The following is a 17,030-nucleotide window of genomic DNA, read 5'->3' on the forward strand; positions in this document are numbered from 1 at the left end:
TTACTTACAAGGTCTACTATACTTGGATGGTGAAAAACATAAAGGTTTTTGAGGATCTAAGAGCATTTCCAATACTATTACCAAAACACCAAATTTCATCAAAATTTAGTGCAAAAGCTCTCAACACTATTCACTTTGTACAATTTTGCACAAAATGGTGCAAAGTCAAATTTGCCCCCTCCCCGCCCCCCCTTTTTTTTATCATTTGCCAAAGTAATTGATGGAGGGTTTTTTAGCTTTGGATTGTCAGAAGTTAGCCGTTTGTATATCTTTTTGTATTTTGTTTGTTTAAATATGTTAATTGTACTTGTACATGAGTTTTGATAAATAAAAATTTACATTTATCGATAAAAAAGTGAAATATAAATGGATTGACCTAGATCGAACAATTCAAGGGGAAAAAAAAGAGTAAAATATTATGTACACATTGATAGAGTATTGATAGAATCAATAGTGGGCCCCATACATTGATTTTTGTAGGATTAGCTCCTCTCTCCTTAGAACTATTGTAGTTTATTTGAATGTTTCAAAATAATTTTGTCAATATCTTTGTTGTAAATGATAATTTATTAGTGAATGATAATTGTGCCTTTACAACCCTAGAAATTATTATTGTTGGTTTCTAATAAAATACACAAGCTTATTGACTTTTCTCTATTTTTTCTATTTTCTTTCTTTTCATTAACATGTTATCAGCATGATAGTTTAATTTTTCAAAATTTAGTAAAGGTAGCAATTTTTTATAAGCATAAATATTTATTGTGTGTATCAAATTAATTTTGTGATATTTGAATTATCTACATATGATATGAATCAAGGCACGTCAACAACCAAAGCGAGTCAAGCGACGAGTTACGGAAAGGATCCATTGATAGTCGAAGGCGGACCGATGACGCGATCGAGGACGAAGCGAGTGAAAGAAGCGATGGGATTGCTTGTCAAGCAAACGATCGATGAAACAATGTTCGGGAGGTCAAATGGAACAAGTTTCATGTTGGGGTCGAAGGTCGAAGGAACTTGGATCAACGAAATAATAGCGGACGAAGGCGGCACGGAGTTGGTCTATGCAACTGCAGGCTCAACGGCCTATGCGGCCGCATAGAAGGCCACCGAAACTACATGTGGCTTGGAGGAGTGATCTATGCGATTGCATAGAAATGATCTATGAGGCCGCATAGATCAAAAAAGCGGGAAAAAATTCGTTTTTTTTTTAATTTTTGTCGAATCTTCTAATGTTGGCAGAACTCTTGTGAAATCAAAATATTACCATATTTTGATTAATTTGGACGCTTTTTATGCCATAGTATAAATAGGAAACTCTTTTCATTATGTAAAAAAACTTTTGCTGAAATTAATACAGAGAGAGAAATTTTCTTTCAATCGATTGTTCTTCATTGGACAAACATAGAACTTATCAAGAATCGATTTCTTGTGGCGTTCTTGACGTCGGATTGTGGGTTTCATTGATTGTACTCAAGGGGTTTTAGATTCTTCGCTAATCTAAAGTTTCGTGGTTCGATTATTGGGGTTCAAGATCCAAAGCTGGATTAGTATTGGCGTTCTTGGGTTCCGCATCAATCTAGTTGTGGGTTTCGTAGTTTCCATTGCTACGGGGTTCGCATCAGTTGGTATCAGAGCTTTGGCTTCAATTTAATCAGGTTATATCTTTGTTTTTTTTAATTCCTTTCAATTCCTTGTGTTCTTGTGTCCAGAAGGTTTTCTTGATCCTTTGATCCAAAAAGTGTCAAAAAGAATCTTCATATTCTGTTTTCCGGGGTCAATTTTCGTCCAAATTTGTTTTTGTTTTCTGCGTTGGTTTTGTTATTGAATTTCGGATCATAAAAAAAAAGTTACTGTTCATCCGTACGGTACTGTTCATCCGTACAGTTATAAAAAAAAATTGTTACATACTATTGATCCGTCAAATACCAACTATTTTGTTATTCAATATCGTTTCTCAGTTGTCTGGACACATTGATTCATTCCATTCCTTCAATTCAAAGTCAAAGTTTTAGAAGTTTCCTTGAGTCCTTCTGTTACAATTCTTTGAATCACATCCGGTTTGAGAATTCTACAAGATTGATTGATTGATTGAGTTCGTTGATTGTCCTTAGAAGCAATTGTTGAAATAAATGAGTGGTAAAAGGCAGAGAGGTGAGCTCAATAGAGGGTAAAAGCCATTGTGTGTTTTCGAGTGACTTTGGTGAGGCAGTTAAATAAAATTTTAGTGTTAGGATGTCAGGAAGGGCAGAATCAAACTCAAGCCGACAAGGCAACATTAACAAAGCATCGAAGGATTTGGTGCAAATGTTTCAAAGGGCGTTTGGAAATATGAGAGAACGGTTGGAGAAGCAAGAGGCTTGGATGAATAGGTTAGATACATCGGTGGCCAATCTTAGTCGGGGGCATCGAGTGGATGTGTCCAATGCCAGAGGACCGGATAGATGGAAGCCTAGGAGGGAAAGGCGAGAAGAGTATGGATATGGGAGTGAACTGGGCGAAGATGAATTTCACAGTGTTGAGATGGGAAGGATGAGGAATAGAGGCGATAGGTTCGACAGACGGGGTCGGAATGATCGCGGGGAGGAGTTGGATGGAAATCTAGGAAATATAAAGATGACCATTCCTTCATTCAAAGGAAGGAGTGATCCCGAAGCATATCTGGAGTGGGAGAGAAAAGTTGAGATGATCTTCGAATGTTATAGTTATTCGGAGGAGAAGAAGGTGAAGTTAGCGGTTTTAGAGTTCAGTGACTATGCCATTTCATGGTGGGACCAAGTGGTTACTTCACAACGTGGGAGTGGGGGAAGACCAGTTAGCACTTGGGAAGAATTGAAGTCATTGATGAGAAAGAGGTTTGTTCCTAGCCACTATTACCAAGATATCCATCAAAAACTGCAAGGCCTATATCAAGGGTCAAAAAGTGTAGAAGATTATCATAAGGAGATGGAAATACTCATGATTAGGGCTAATGTGGTAGAGGATCGAGAGGCTACCATGGCATGATTTTTGAATGGTTTGAATAGGGAAATTGCCAATGTAGTAGAGTTGCAACATTATGTGGAGTTGGAAGACATGTTGCATGTGGCTATAAAGGTGGAGAGACAGTTGAAGAGGAAAGGGACAGCTAGGCAACCGATAGGAACTTCGAGTGCAAATCCATCTTGGAAACTAGGATGGAACAACAACAACAACAACAACAACAACAATAAGGTTGATAAACCTGTACCTAAGGGTAGGAATGAATGGCAAAAAGGGAAAGAGGAAAGTGCTAGCAAAACAGCACCCAAAACTGATTCACAACCATCAAGAAATCGAGACATCAAGTGTTTCAGATGTTTGGGGTCCAGGCACATCGCTTCTCAATGCCCAAATAAACGGGTAATGGTGTTGTTGGATAATGGAGAAGTGGTAAGTGAAAGTGAAGGCGAGTATGATAACATGCCTGCATTGGAGGACGTTGAAAAGGAAGAAAAATTGGAGTTTGCTGTTGGAGAATCATTGGTGTCACGGAGAGCTCTTAACACTCAAGTCAAAGTGGATGATTCGGAGCAGCAGCGAGAAAATATCTTCCATACACGTTGTTACGTCAACGATAAGGTATGTAGCATGATAATTGATGGTGGGAGTTGCACGAATGTAGCTAGCACAACTATAGTTGAGAAACTAGGATTTTTTATTCAATATCGTTTCTCAGTTGCCTGGACACATTGATTCATTCCATTCCTTCAATTCAAAGTCAAAGTTTTAGAAGTTTCCTTGAGTCCTTTTGTTACAATTCTTTGAATCACATCCGGTTTGAGAATTCTACGTGAGGAAGATGAGAGAATAAGAGAGTCTGGAAAAAGGAGAGGCAATAGTGAAACCATCGATAAGAGAGAAAATAGTGAGGTGGCTAAGAGTGGAGAAAAGAGAGAGGAGCCACACGAGGGGAAAGAAAAGGAGTTAGTTGAGAAGAGAGAAAAAGAGTCAGCTGAGCGGAGAGAAAAGCCAAAGGTCAACTTCTATGCAAAGGAGAGTGAGTTGAAAAAGGCTATGAGTGAAAGTAGAGAAATGATATTGTTAGTGTACAAGGAGTCCCTCCTCAATCTTGAGGATTCTAACGCATCCCTCCCGAGTTTGGTTAAATCTTTATTGCAGGAGTTCGACGATGTGTTTCCCGAGGAGATGCCAAGTGGATTGCCACCAATCAGAGGCATCGAGCACCAGATTGACTTTGTACACGGAGCTATCATACCTAATCGACCGGCTTACCGAAGCCATCCCGAGGAGACGAAAGAGCTTCAGAAGCAAGTGGAGGAGTTGATGAGCAAAGGTTATGTTAGGGAGAGCATAAGTCCATGTGCTGTACCTGTTTTGTTGGTACCTAAGAAGGACGGGACTTGGAGAATGTACGTGGATTGCCGAGTTATCAACAATATCACGGTAAAGTATCGTCACCCAATACCTAGGTTAGATGATATGCTTGATGAGTTGCATGGGGCTTGCATTTTTAGTAAAATTGATCTTAAGAGTGGGTATCATCAAATTCGCATGCGGGAGGGTGATGAATGGAAAACGGCATTTAAAACTAAGTATGGGTTGTATGAATGGTTAGTTATGCCATTTGGACTCACTAATGCACCGAGCACTTTTATGCGTTTAATGAACCATGTTTTGCGTGCTTTTATTGGGAAATTTGTTGTGGTTTACTTTGATGACATCTTAATCTATAGCAAAACCCTAGATGAGCATTTAGAGAATTTAAATTGTGTGCTTGTTGTATTACGAAAGGAACAACTATATGCCAATTTTAAAAAGTGTACATTTTGCATGGATAGAGTTGTTTTCCTAGGATTTGTGGTTAGTGCTAATGGGGTAGAAGTTGATGAAGAAAAGATAAAAGCTATAAAAGAATGGCCAACACCTAAGACTATAACTGAAGTTAGAAGTTTTCATGGATTGGCTAGTTTTTATAGGAGGTTTGTAAGAGATTTTAGCACTATCACCACACCGTTGACTGAAATAGTAAAGAAGAGTGTAGGTTTCCATTGGGGAGAATCACATGATGTTGCATTTAACATGATTAAGGATAAGCTATGTAAAGCACATGTTTTAGCATTACCTAATTTTGATAAAACATTTGAGATTGAGTGTGATACATCAGGGATAGGTATATGAGCGGTATTAATGCAGGAAAGGAGGCCTATTGCTTACTTTAGTGAAAAGTTGAGTACAGCAGCATTGAACTATCCGATATATGACAAAGAGTTGTATTCACTTGTTCGAGCTTTGGAGACTTGGCAGCACTACTTATGGCCAAAGGAATTCGTGATACACACCGATCATGAATCTTTGAAGCATTTGAGAGGTCAAGGTAAGTTAAACAAAAGACATGCGAGATGGATGGAGTTTATTGAGACCTTTCCATACGTCATCAAGTACAAACAAGGTAATGAAAACATAGTCGCTGATGCATTGTCTCGAAGGTACGTGCTTTTAAATTCATTAAGTACTAGATTACTTGGTTTTGGGCATATTAAAAGCATGTATGAAACTGATAGTGATTTTTCTGATACATATGCTTCATGTGATAAATGTGCATTTGATAAATTCTATAGGCATGAAGGATATCTGTTTAAGGAAAATAAATTGTGCATTCCTAATTGTTCTTTGCGTGAGTTATTGGTAAGGGAAGCACATGGGGGCGGTTTAATGGGACACTTTGGGGTTCAAAAGACTTTAGACATGTTAGGAGAACATTTTTATTGGCCTAGAATGCGACATGACGTAGAGCAAATATGTGGAAAGTGCATAACTTGTAAAAAGGCTAAGTCTAAGGTTCAACCTCATGGATTGTATACTCCTTTGCCTGTGCCTAGTGAACCATGGGTAGACATATCTATGGATTTTGTGTTAAGTTTGCCTAGGACAAAGAGGGGTAGGGATTCAATATTTGTAGTGGTCAATAGGTTTAGTAAGATGGCGTACTTTATACCATGTCATAAAACTGACGATGCTACTAATATTGCGGACTTGTTCATTAAGGAAATAGTACGTTTACATGGAGTACCTAAGAGTATAGTATCAAATAGAGATGTGAAATTTTTGAGTCATTTTTGGCGTGTTTTGTGGAGTAAGTTAGGAACTAAGTTATTGTTTTCTACAACTTGTCACCCACAAACAGATGGTCAAACTGAGGTGGTAAATCAAACTATGACACAATTGCTTAGGACAGTTATCAATAAAAATTTGAAATCATGGGAAGAGTGTTTACCATTCATAGAGTTTGCATATAATCGAGTCATACATTCTACTACTTCGTTTTCTCCTTTTGAGATTGTTTATGGTTTTAATCCACTAACACCTATGGATTTAATACCTTTACCTGTGCATGAACGAGGTAGCTTGGATGGGAAACGCAAGGCAGAGATGGTGAAAGCACTCCATGAAAGGGTCAGGATGCAGATCGAAGAGAAAGGAAAGCTGGTTGCATCAAAAGCAAACAAAGGAAGGAGACGCGTTACATTTGAACCTGGAGATTGGGTCTGGGTGCATTTCAGAAAGGAGCATTTTCCAGAATAGAGGAAGTCGAAGTTGCAACCAAGAGGCGATGGACCGTTTCAAGTCATCGAGCGGATCAACGACAATGCCTACAAAGTGGACTTACCAGGTGAGTATAATGTTTCAGCTACTTTTAATGTTGCTAATCTATCTCTTTTCGATGCAGGTTCAGATTCGAGGACGAATCCTTTCGAAGAGGGAGGGGATGATATGAATCAAGGCACGTCAACAACCGAAGCGAGTCAAGCGACGAGTTACGGAAAGGATCCATTGATAGTTGAAGGCGGACCGATAACGCGATCGAGGACGAAGCGAGTGAAAGAAGCGATGGGATTTCTTGTCAAGCAAACGATCGATGAAACAATGTTCGGGAGGTCAAATGGAACAAGTTTCATGTTGGGGTCGAAGGCCGAAAGAACTTGGATCAACGAGATAAAAGCGGACGAAGGCTGCACGGAGTTGGTCTATGCGACCCCAGGCTCAACGGCCTATGCGGCCGCATAGAAGGCCATCGAAACTACATGTGGCTTGGAGGAGTGATCTATGTGACCGCATAGAAATGATCTATGCGGCCGCATAGATCAAAAAAGTGGGAAAAAATTCGTTTTTTTTTTATTTTTGCCGAATCTTCTAATGTTGGTAGAACTCTTGTGAAATCAAAATATTACCATATTTTGATTAATTTGGACGCTTTTTATGCCATAGTATAAATAGGAAACTCTTTTCATTATGTAAAAAAACTTTTGCTGAAATTAATACAGAGAGAGAAATTTTCTTTCAATCGATTGTTCTTCATTGGACAAACTTAGAACTTATCAAGAATTGATTTCTTGTGGCGTTCTTGACGTCGGATTGTGGGTTTCATTGATTGTAATCAAGGTGTTTTATATTCTTCGCTAATCTAAGGTTTCGTGGTTCGATTATTAGGGTTCAAGATCCAAAGCCGGATTAGTATTAGCGTTCTTGGGTTTCACATCAATCTAGTTGTGGGTTTCGTAGTTTCCATTGCTACGGGGTTCGCATCAACATACATATGCATCAAAATGAGGTTGCTGTTACTTCTGATTTTTCTATGCCTTTTTGCTTGTATGCATATCTATAATGATTATTTCATTATATGCATGATAATTACCTTCTCTTATTTGCATGTTTATATATGAAGTCAATTCACATGCATGTTTGAAAGGTTTTTTTACTTATACATTTTTTGTAATTAATTTTTCTATATAATTCATATAATATCTATATGGTAATTAAATATTTTTAGATGTTCTTCTATAAACTTTGTATTAATTATTTATCATATTGTTGTTTTTGAAGTAGTACAACATTATAAGTAATATTCAAGAAGAATATTATCTTCTCCTGAACAACATAATAATAATTTTCAATAATCCAGAAGAATATTGAAATGTTGTTCCTAAAGAAGCACAACTCTGTAAATATTATATTTTCATAGAAAATATCCTCCTAAAGAGTTAATATTTTCTAAATAATAATTTGTTATTGCTTTAGAAGTTGCATACCATTATTTATGCTTTAGTAATATTTTATTTGCTCTTGAAGAGTATAATTAAAAATTTTATTTTTACTCCTAAAGAGTAAATTCTTATACAATTTATTATTTCAAACATTAATATGTTAATCCTCCTAAAGAGTACGATACTACGATTTCAATATTTCAGAAAAAATATTGCTCTTGAAGAAGTGATAATAAAATTCAACGTAGTCTTGAAATATCATGTGTTTTGAAGAATATATCATGAATAATTTATGAATTTGTATTCATCATTGAAGGAAAACATATAACATATGTCATGTGGACATTGATTATTATATGATTATATAATCAAGATCGTGTCATGTTAATGATAGTGGACATAAATCTTAATATTTTAATAAGTATTAGTTGGGATGTCGATAAATGGTTTAACACTAGTTTGTTAAACCCCTCCAATTAATTAATTGAGGAAAAGGTGCTTCCCATTTTTGTTTAAGGAATTATATTACGCATCATGTCAATATCACAATTCTTCCTATCATAATTGGTTTATGGTCAGAGTCTAATTTTTTCATCTAATTATTTGTTAGTATAGTATATGTAAATTGAACCATCACAATGTACTGAGATGAAAAATAAAGAATGCTGATAATAAATGCATAATTTGAACCCTTTTCCCAAATGGACGATATTTTATAATGCTAGAAAGTGATTATCAATTTGATTGGACAATTCTCTTAGCATTAGAGGGGATAAATTAAAAAGTTAGAAATAATATATAAATGCACCGTCATCTAAATCCTCGCGAAATATTATTCGAATCAAAAGTTGGAAAAATAGTTTATTTAGATGCATTTACTGATCAAAGAGATAAACAATATCTCAAACACCAATTTTAATTGCTCAAACACGAATTGATGTCCTATGAGGACAGTTTATTAGCATTATATTTGATATATCTATGACACGCTTGAAGTGTGATGATGTTCAATTCTAATACAAAAAATTTTCAAATGAAAATGGAGTAATTAGCAAAGATAGTCTAATTAAGGAAGCATATACTCTTGATGAGTATTTAGACATAACAAAATATAAAATCCTAGAAGAGGTTCAAGTGCTCGATATAATGAAACTTGAGGTATTTCAATAAGTTATGTCATTATGGAAAAAAAAGGAATTGAAAAGAAAAATTGTCGACTACAATTTTACATATGATGTACTACATATATAGCGAGGAATCAAAATAAGTGCATCGAAATATATTGATAGAAGTAATGATTGACCAAAAAAATGGACGCATGCCGTATAATCACCTTAGCGAATATTTGTTGAATGAAGACTATAAAAATTATGATGTCTGCCCTATATATATATATATATATATATATAAAATGATAGATAATGTTGATGTTTTAAATTTAATTGGAACTCCTGAAAATCTCAACAAAATTGTTGATTATTTGAAAATGAATTTGAGATAAAAGATTTGAGAAAAAACCAAATTTTGTCTCGGATTGCAGATTGAAATTTTTCAGAAGGATTATTTGTTCATCAATCTACTTATATAGAAAAAGTTTTAAAGCGCTTTTATATAGATAATACACATCCATTGACATCACCTATCGTTGTTCGTTCAGTTGATGTGAAAAAATATCCATTTCATCAACTTGAAGATGGAGAAAAGGTTTTGATCCTGAAGTACCAAATTTTAGTGTAACCGGAACATTAATTTATTTTGCAAATTGCACTCGACTTGACATAGATTTTCTGTAAATTTCCTTACAAGGTATAGTTCTACACTAACTCAAAGATATTGGAATGGTGTTAAATATATTTTTTCATTATGTAAAGGGCACTATTGATTTGAAATTATTTTATTTTCAAAAGTCGGGATTTGCTTCAGTGGGATATACAGATGCATGTTATCTCTCCGACCTATATAAAGCTATATCACAAATAAGATTGTGTTTACACGTGAAAGAACAGTTATATCATGGAGATTTGTGAAGCAATCCTTGATAGCAATATCCTTAAATAATATCCAAGCGTAATGCGAATTAACTTCAACAAAAAAATAATCCAACAATTTTGTATACAAATAATACAACTTGTATTGCACAACTCAAAGGAAGCTATATCAAAGGTGATAGAAGAAGCATATTTCTCCAAAATTTTCATACTTATGAGCTTCAAAAGAATGATGACATCGATGTTCAACAAATTTGTTCAAGTGATAATATGGCCAATTTATTCATAAAAGCACTGCCAACATCTATATTCAAAAAATTGGTTCACAAGATTGGATTTTGTTGACTCAAAGACTTTCAGTGATCAATATCAGAGGGAGTAGTTGTATTCTTTTGCCTTCGCTTAGATTTTATCCCATCGGGTTCTCTTAACAAGATTTTAATGAGGTATCATTTATTTTTGATATTCCAAAATAGCTGTATTGTTTCTTCTTTGTTTGATTTTTTTCTGATTGATTTTTTATCAAACAAGATTTTAATGAGACAGATATTTTGTAACGTGTCATTCAGGTATCCTGCAATCCTAGAATTATTACCGTTATATCTTTAATTCTTTCATATAAATATGGGGTTTTGATTTCTAATAAAATACACAAGTCTATTAACTTTTCTTCTATTTTCTTTCTTTTCATAACAATCTTCAATAAATTATTTAAGCTATTAATTATAGAGAAAAGTTTTAGTAGGCATTGAAATTTAAAGACTCAAGGCTTAAATTTCAGACCTTTGAACCAAAGTCAATATATACGATGAGTAACCTTCAAAGCAATCTACTTGATTATTACATTGAAAGTTATAACAAATCAACTATGGCATCAAGTAACCAAATTCGTGATGGTCAGATTGATGAGTGCTCAACATTTAATTAAGTCTTTCTCTCCTGTCAATCGATGTCGACATCGTCACTGCTTGCAAGAGTTGGCCAATAGCTTGACTTTAGTGAGAAAAGACATGTTCCATATGATGATTTTTAAAACTCCGCTATTTGAACAGAGCCATGTAGGCCCTTTTTAGTGAGAAAAGACATGTTCCATATGATGATTTTTAAAACTCCGCTATTTGAACAGAGCCATGTAGGCCCTTTCCATCTAGGGGTGATGTGACGCTCTCTATTGACTGGGAGTTTGTGCTGCTTAAGAAGAATAATTCTGATTCTTAATCTATCCAATCCCCATAATATTTTCCGTAGTCTCACTCAATAAAACCAGCAATCACAATTTCATTTCTTTTATTTTCTTGGGATACTAAATTACAAAAATTTTGAGAAGCAATAAAAATTTATGAATTATTTACCCACCACAATTAATTTTAATATCACAAATGTCTCTCATAGATGTATTTGACATTCATGGATGTTATCTTTTATTATTTTTGCTTCACTGAACTTCTCCATCGACAACTTTGAAAAATTGATATAAATTTATGCCTAGACATATATGAATTTAACATTCATAGAGGTTTTCTTTTACTATTTTTGACTTATTGGACATCTGGAAATGAAAGAAAATCATAATTACTTCCATACTTTTGAAAAACAAATGCAAAGAATTTATAGCCGTATGAATGCATATTGTCATTAATTTCTATAGGTTTTGGTTTGAAAATTTGGTAGAATGCAAGTCTATTTTATTCAGTATTTGAATCTTTCTCTTCCATATTCACTTCATGACATGTATGTATTAAAATGAAAACGTACATTTTAACATTTTATTTGAAAATAAATTTGGTTCACATAATTTTTTTTTTTTTATCTTTTACAAAAATTTTGAAATTATTTTAGTAGGAAACATTAGTCATTTTTTCAATAATTAAATAATTGTTATCTTTGATGAAAACTGAAAAGGGTGAAATTAGATGTGGCAAAAGAGCCAAATAACTAGTCGATTTGGCTTAGCTTAACTTTGCTCGGCCCATGGACAACTCAGTCTCGTCCTGAGATGAGCCTTAGCACGAGTTGAGTGGGGTGCTTGTTCGACGCACCCTGCTTAGCTCAGCTCGACTTATCAAGTTCACTAGTGTCTCATGAATTCATTAGATTGTGGGCTCGTAAAACATTGTAAACAAAAAAGTAAAAAATATTAAAAACATAGTGCTTATCTGCTCGGCTTGGCCCTTTAAGCATGAGCCGAGAGCCTAGAAGCTCGGCTCATCAAAATGACAAGCCTAGCTCATGGGCCGACTCTGTCCATTGCCATCTTCGGGTGACATGGAAGTGTGGACTCAAAATGCAAATGCCTAAATAGGTTTTTTTTAAAGGGCTAGGGCCTAACCAAAATCGAACATGAAAAAAAATTGCAGCAACAGTAAGCAACTGATTGTCCAAAGTCAAAATACTTTGAATAAAGCTGCTTCGCCAGGGTCACATGACATCCCTCAAATGCTTTAACTAAAAAAAGTTAGGCTCAAATTTCACACGTCAAAAAGTTCATTCTTGTCCAATCCAACTCTGACTAAGCACATGTTTGGTGAAGACCAATCTAACTAAAAGTGAATGATTTATAAACATTCAAAAAAAAAAATTTATATCACACATTTTGAGGTAACTATAAATATAAGTGCAAATGTACTATTAACTTATATCAGTCATTTATATTTATTTATAACATAAATCGCTTATTAAAACTACTCAAACATATTTTTATCCAAAAAAGCAGACAAGAAAGGAAAATAAATATATTATTGATGAATGCATTTTACACACTTATTCGATCCACAAAACATGACTAATTATTGATCAAAGCATTTGGATTATGACTAAATTCTGTATAATTTTATTTTGTAGGATTATATTGATGGATATGACGGAATTCAAGAGAAAATAAAAGAAACAGGGGAAAATCCAAAGTATGAAGACTAAATTGCAACATTTCAATAATTGAATCGGACCACAAAATGAACACTAAAGGTGTTACGAGTTCAATTGGATGCAATTAAAACTCAAAGGATTGAAAATGCAAGAGAAAGGACTTGAAAGAATAAAAAATTAACTTCGAGGGGCTAAAATACAATATTCGGGAGTTTTCATAACTGAGCAACAGCCTGATTGTTTAGAGTGGGCGACTGCCCAACGTCAAAAAACAATTACCGAGAAGAAAACTTCGAACTGGGCCCCGGGTTTTGCCTGGGCAATGGCGGCAAGAAATTTTTGGTTTCCTATTCTGACTGAAATCCTGATGGAAACAAATCTTTGGAGGTATTTTACAACCCTATAGCTGTCTTTAAAGGGAGAGAACGCATTGGGACGAAGAAAAACACATATTGTAGAGAATTTGGAGCCACAACAATGAAGAAAAACACAAAGACCGATGGGATTTCACGCAATTATTTAACCCGGTAATGTTATTTCTTCAAGTTATTGTCTTTTGTAATTTTCTCCATGCTAGGTTAGAAATTCTTGTACTAGGAGGTTGATGAACCTTGTAATGTGGTTTTTTATTCTTTTTTTTTTTTACATTAAAACACGCATTGAATATTTTGAATGGTTTATATACATTTAAGTTCTTACATAAACATTAAAACACGCATTGAATATTTTGAATGGTTTATATACATTTAAGTTCTTACATAATTATTGGGCCCATAATTGTGTGAGTGTGATGATCTATTTCTTGCATTCGAGAGAAGGTGAATATGTTCGACAAGGTATAAATCATCGTAAAGTTCGATAGGGAATAGAAATATATCGCCATGCTCTGTGTGAATCTTTAAGTGCTCACAAAACTACTTGCATTCTTGTATATTTGTACTCATCATAGAGATATAGGCTGGTGATATATGAGAATAGGTTCAACTTTGCTCGAGAGAGCTTGTTGGATAGGTTTTGGAGCATTGATTCTTCATAATTTCAAAATGTTGTCAAATTATAGAACTAGGGTTTAGATTAAAGATGTTGCGGGTTCAATTGGACACAATTAGAAGTTGAAGGGTTGAAATTGCAAGAGAAACGATTTAAAAGAATCAAAAATTGAATTCGGGACTAAAATAGAACTTTTGGAAGAAATTTTGCTTGGACGACAGCCCAACATTAAAATTGAATTATCGAAGCAAAAAGCCATGCTTGAGCGACTGTCTGAGTTTTGCCTGGGCGATAGCTCAGGTCAATCGCAACGAGAAAAATCTGGTTTTCTTTTTTTATTAAAATTCTTATGGAAACAAATCTTGGAGAGTCTTTTAAAACCCTAAGGACGTCCAAAAGGAGGAGATCACTGATTATACTAGCTTCATAAGGATTTTTTTTTCTTTTTTGCTTAAGGATTATTGATGTATTGTTAAATTTCATCTCTTAGTCAAAGAATATTGAAGCCTTGGAATCATTTTCAATTGTAAGATCTACCTAATTTTCAACGTTTAATTTATATTTTCAGTATTGAATATTCTTCTATGCTTAATTTCATATTGTTATGTTTGATTACTAAAAGGATATATTAGTTTATCATACATTTCAATCTATATCTAAGTTAAATATCAAATCCATAATTGTTTGATTAATTTAACCTGTCAAACAATTAAGATTAGTAATTTGTTACTTTGGGAAATTATTAAATTTTAGGAAGAATATTTATCTAGGTTAAATGCAAACGCTTGGCTAGTGTTATCTAGTTCATTGATTTCTCTAATTCGGAAAGTCATTATTAAATTAAATTCTCACGCTTGTCTAGGATTGTTTAGTAATGAGGATTAATTAGATCGCTTGTTTCTAATTAATTAAAAGTAAGGAGAAATAGAAAATTGCTTCCAATGGGAAATTATTTTCCAACGATGAATACTAAAAATATGAATTAATAATCATTTGTGGATCAATGATCAATTGTAAATCTCCAACAGTGGATATTGACTTAGACCAAGGTTCATTCTATTGATTTAATCCAATTTATTAATTTGTATTGCTTTTAGTTGGAATTGATTTCATCACAAACAAAACCCCCTCGTTATTGTTAACATTGCATAAAATTTGGCTAATCACTCTTACAATTTTGTGGAAGTGTAGATTTTATTATTTCTGGGTGCTTGCGGTAGCACGCCAATGCTAGTGATGGAGATGGAGTAGAGTACCCAATCGTGGAGGAAAAACTTATGGTAATGCGTGCTCTTAATATACAAATCGAGGTAGATGATGTGGAGCAACAATGGGAGATTATCTTTTATACTAGATGTCATGTCAAAAACAAGGTATATAGTTATTTTGATTATTGATAGGGGCAGTTGTACTAATATTGCTAGTACTACACTTGTTGAGAAATTAGAATTGATTACAATTAAACATCCTAAGCCTTATAAATTGCAATGGTTGGATGAATTGGAGAGTTTAGGATATGTAGACAATTTTTAGTGAATTTCTCGATTGGGGATATAGTGATGATGTGAAATGTAATGTAGTTCCTATGCATATTGGGCACATTTTGTTGGAGAAGCCATGGCTGTATGATATGAATGTAAAACATGATGGATTAAGAATATGTACCACTTTGTAAAAGATGAGAGAGCTGTTACTCTTGTATCCTTAACACCTCGATAGGTCTATGAAGACCAATTGAAATTGAGAAGTAGGGAAGAAAAGAAAAGCAATGAGAGGCAAAATGAGAGTATGAGAGAAGATAGTGAGGTAGCTAATTGTAAGAGAAAAGAATAGAGTTACAATAAAGAAAAGAAAAAGAGTCCCTTGAGAGGAGAGAAAAATCAAAAGTGAGTTCCTGTGCAAAAACAAGTGAGATTGAGAGTGCTTTAGTGAGAACTAACAAATATTTCCCCAATTTAAATATTTCTTTATTATACAATAACTCAAAGACTTGTTCCATGAAGACTTAATTAGTGGAATACTACTCATTGAATATCCAATTGTTTCTATGCAAGTGAAGAATTTGATAAGCTTTGAAGGAATTCAACTATAACATGATAAAGTATCAATACTCCAAACATAGGTTAGATGATGGTCTGGCATGTAAGAATAGTTTTTCACATGGGACATGTACTTTTACAAATAATAAATCTAAAATTTCTATGAGAGTAATAAATAATTTGTCACATGCATTAATAAAAAATAATTTACTAGTTTATGATATTCTAGTACGTTGCAAAAACTTAATTAGAGTGTATTATTGGTGATTTGAGGCATGAAGATCTATATTTCAGTTTTGAAGTCCTTAACTGTTGTGGTTCGAATTTATGGAATATGTTGAGGGGTAATCTTGTAGTTCTTGGTCTGTGAAGATGCGTTGTTAGGTGCTCCATTTTCTTTTCCCATTGAGGCCGAACCTAAACTTGTGCTCGAGAGATAGATGTCGATATACTGAGAAGGGATGTATGGATTCTTGAGAAGAGAGGAGCCATGGTGGTCCCCCTCTCCCCGGAGCTACAGCTGCACGAGCCCTTCCCACCTGCCAAACTAATTTAGTATCATCCACTACTTCTACTACACATTTTGATATGGTTTATGGTTTAAATTGGTTAATTTTGTTTAGTTTAATTCCTTGAACTATTATTGTAAGTGGTAGTTTAGATGGAAAGTAGGGGATGGAATTATATGGATCTTAAAAAAGAAAAGGAAAAAGAGGTAAAGTATTCATATCAGGTAATCAGGTTTGGGTGCTTAGGCAGAAATGGCGTGTTCAAATGTCAATGCTTCATCTTAGAGGAGATGGACCTTTCCACGTCATTGCAAGGATTGAAAACAATTAATACAATTTGAATCTTCAAGATATGTTTGTGATAATTTGCATTTTTGATGTTTCTTGTCTTGATCTCTTTGATATAGGTACTGGTTTGAGGTTGAATCCTTCAGAAAAAGGAGGGAATGATGGGATCCAAGGAAGGCAACTAGCTGTCAAGAGTTCGATGTATGTTGATGAGTAGATAAGGGCAAGTTCGAGATCAAATAGAGTTAATGAAGTCATGCAATCACGTGTTCAAGTTATGGAATCCAAAAGGGCGAAGTTAACAAGCTTAAGAGTAAGTTACATGTA

The sequence above is a fragment of the Olea europaea genome, chromosome 3 (assembly GCF_002742605.1).
Source record: "Olea europaea var. sylvestris chromosome 3, O_europaea_v1, whole genome shotgun sequence".
Classification (NCBI taxonomy): domain Eukaryota; kingdom Viridiplantae; phylum Streptophyta; class Magnoliopsida; order Lamiales; family Oleaceae; genus Olea; species Olea europaea.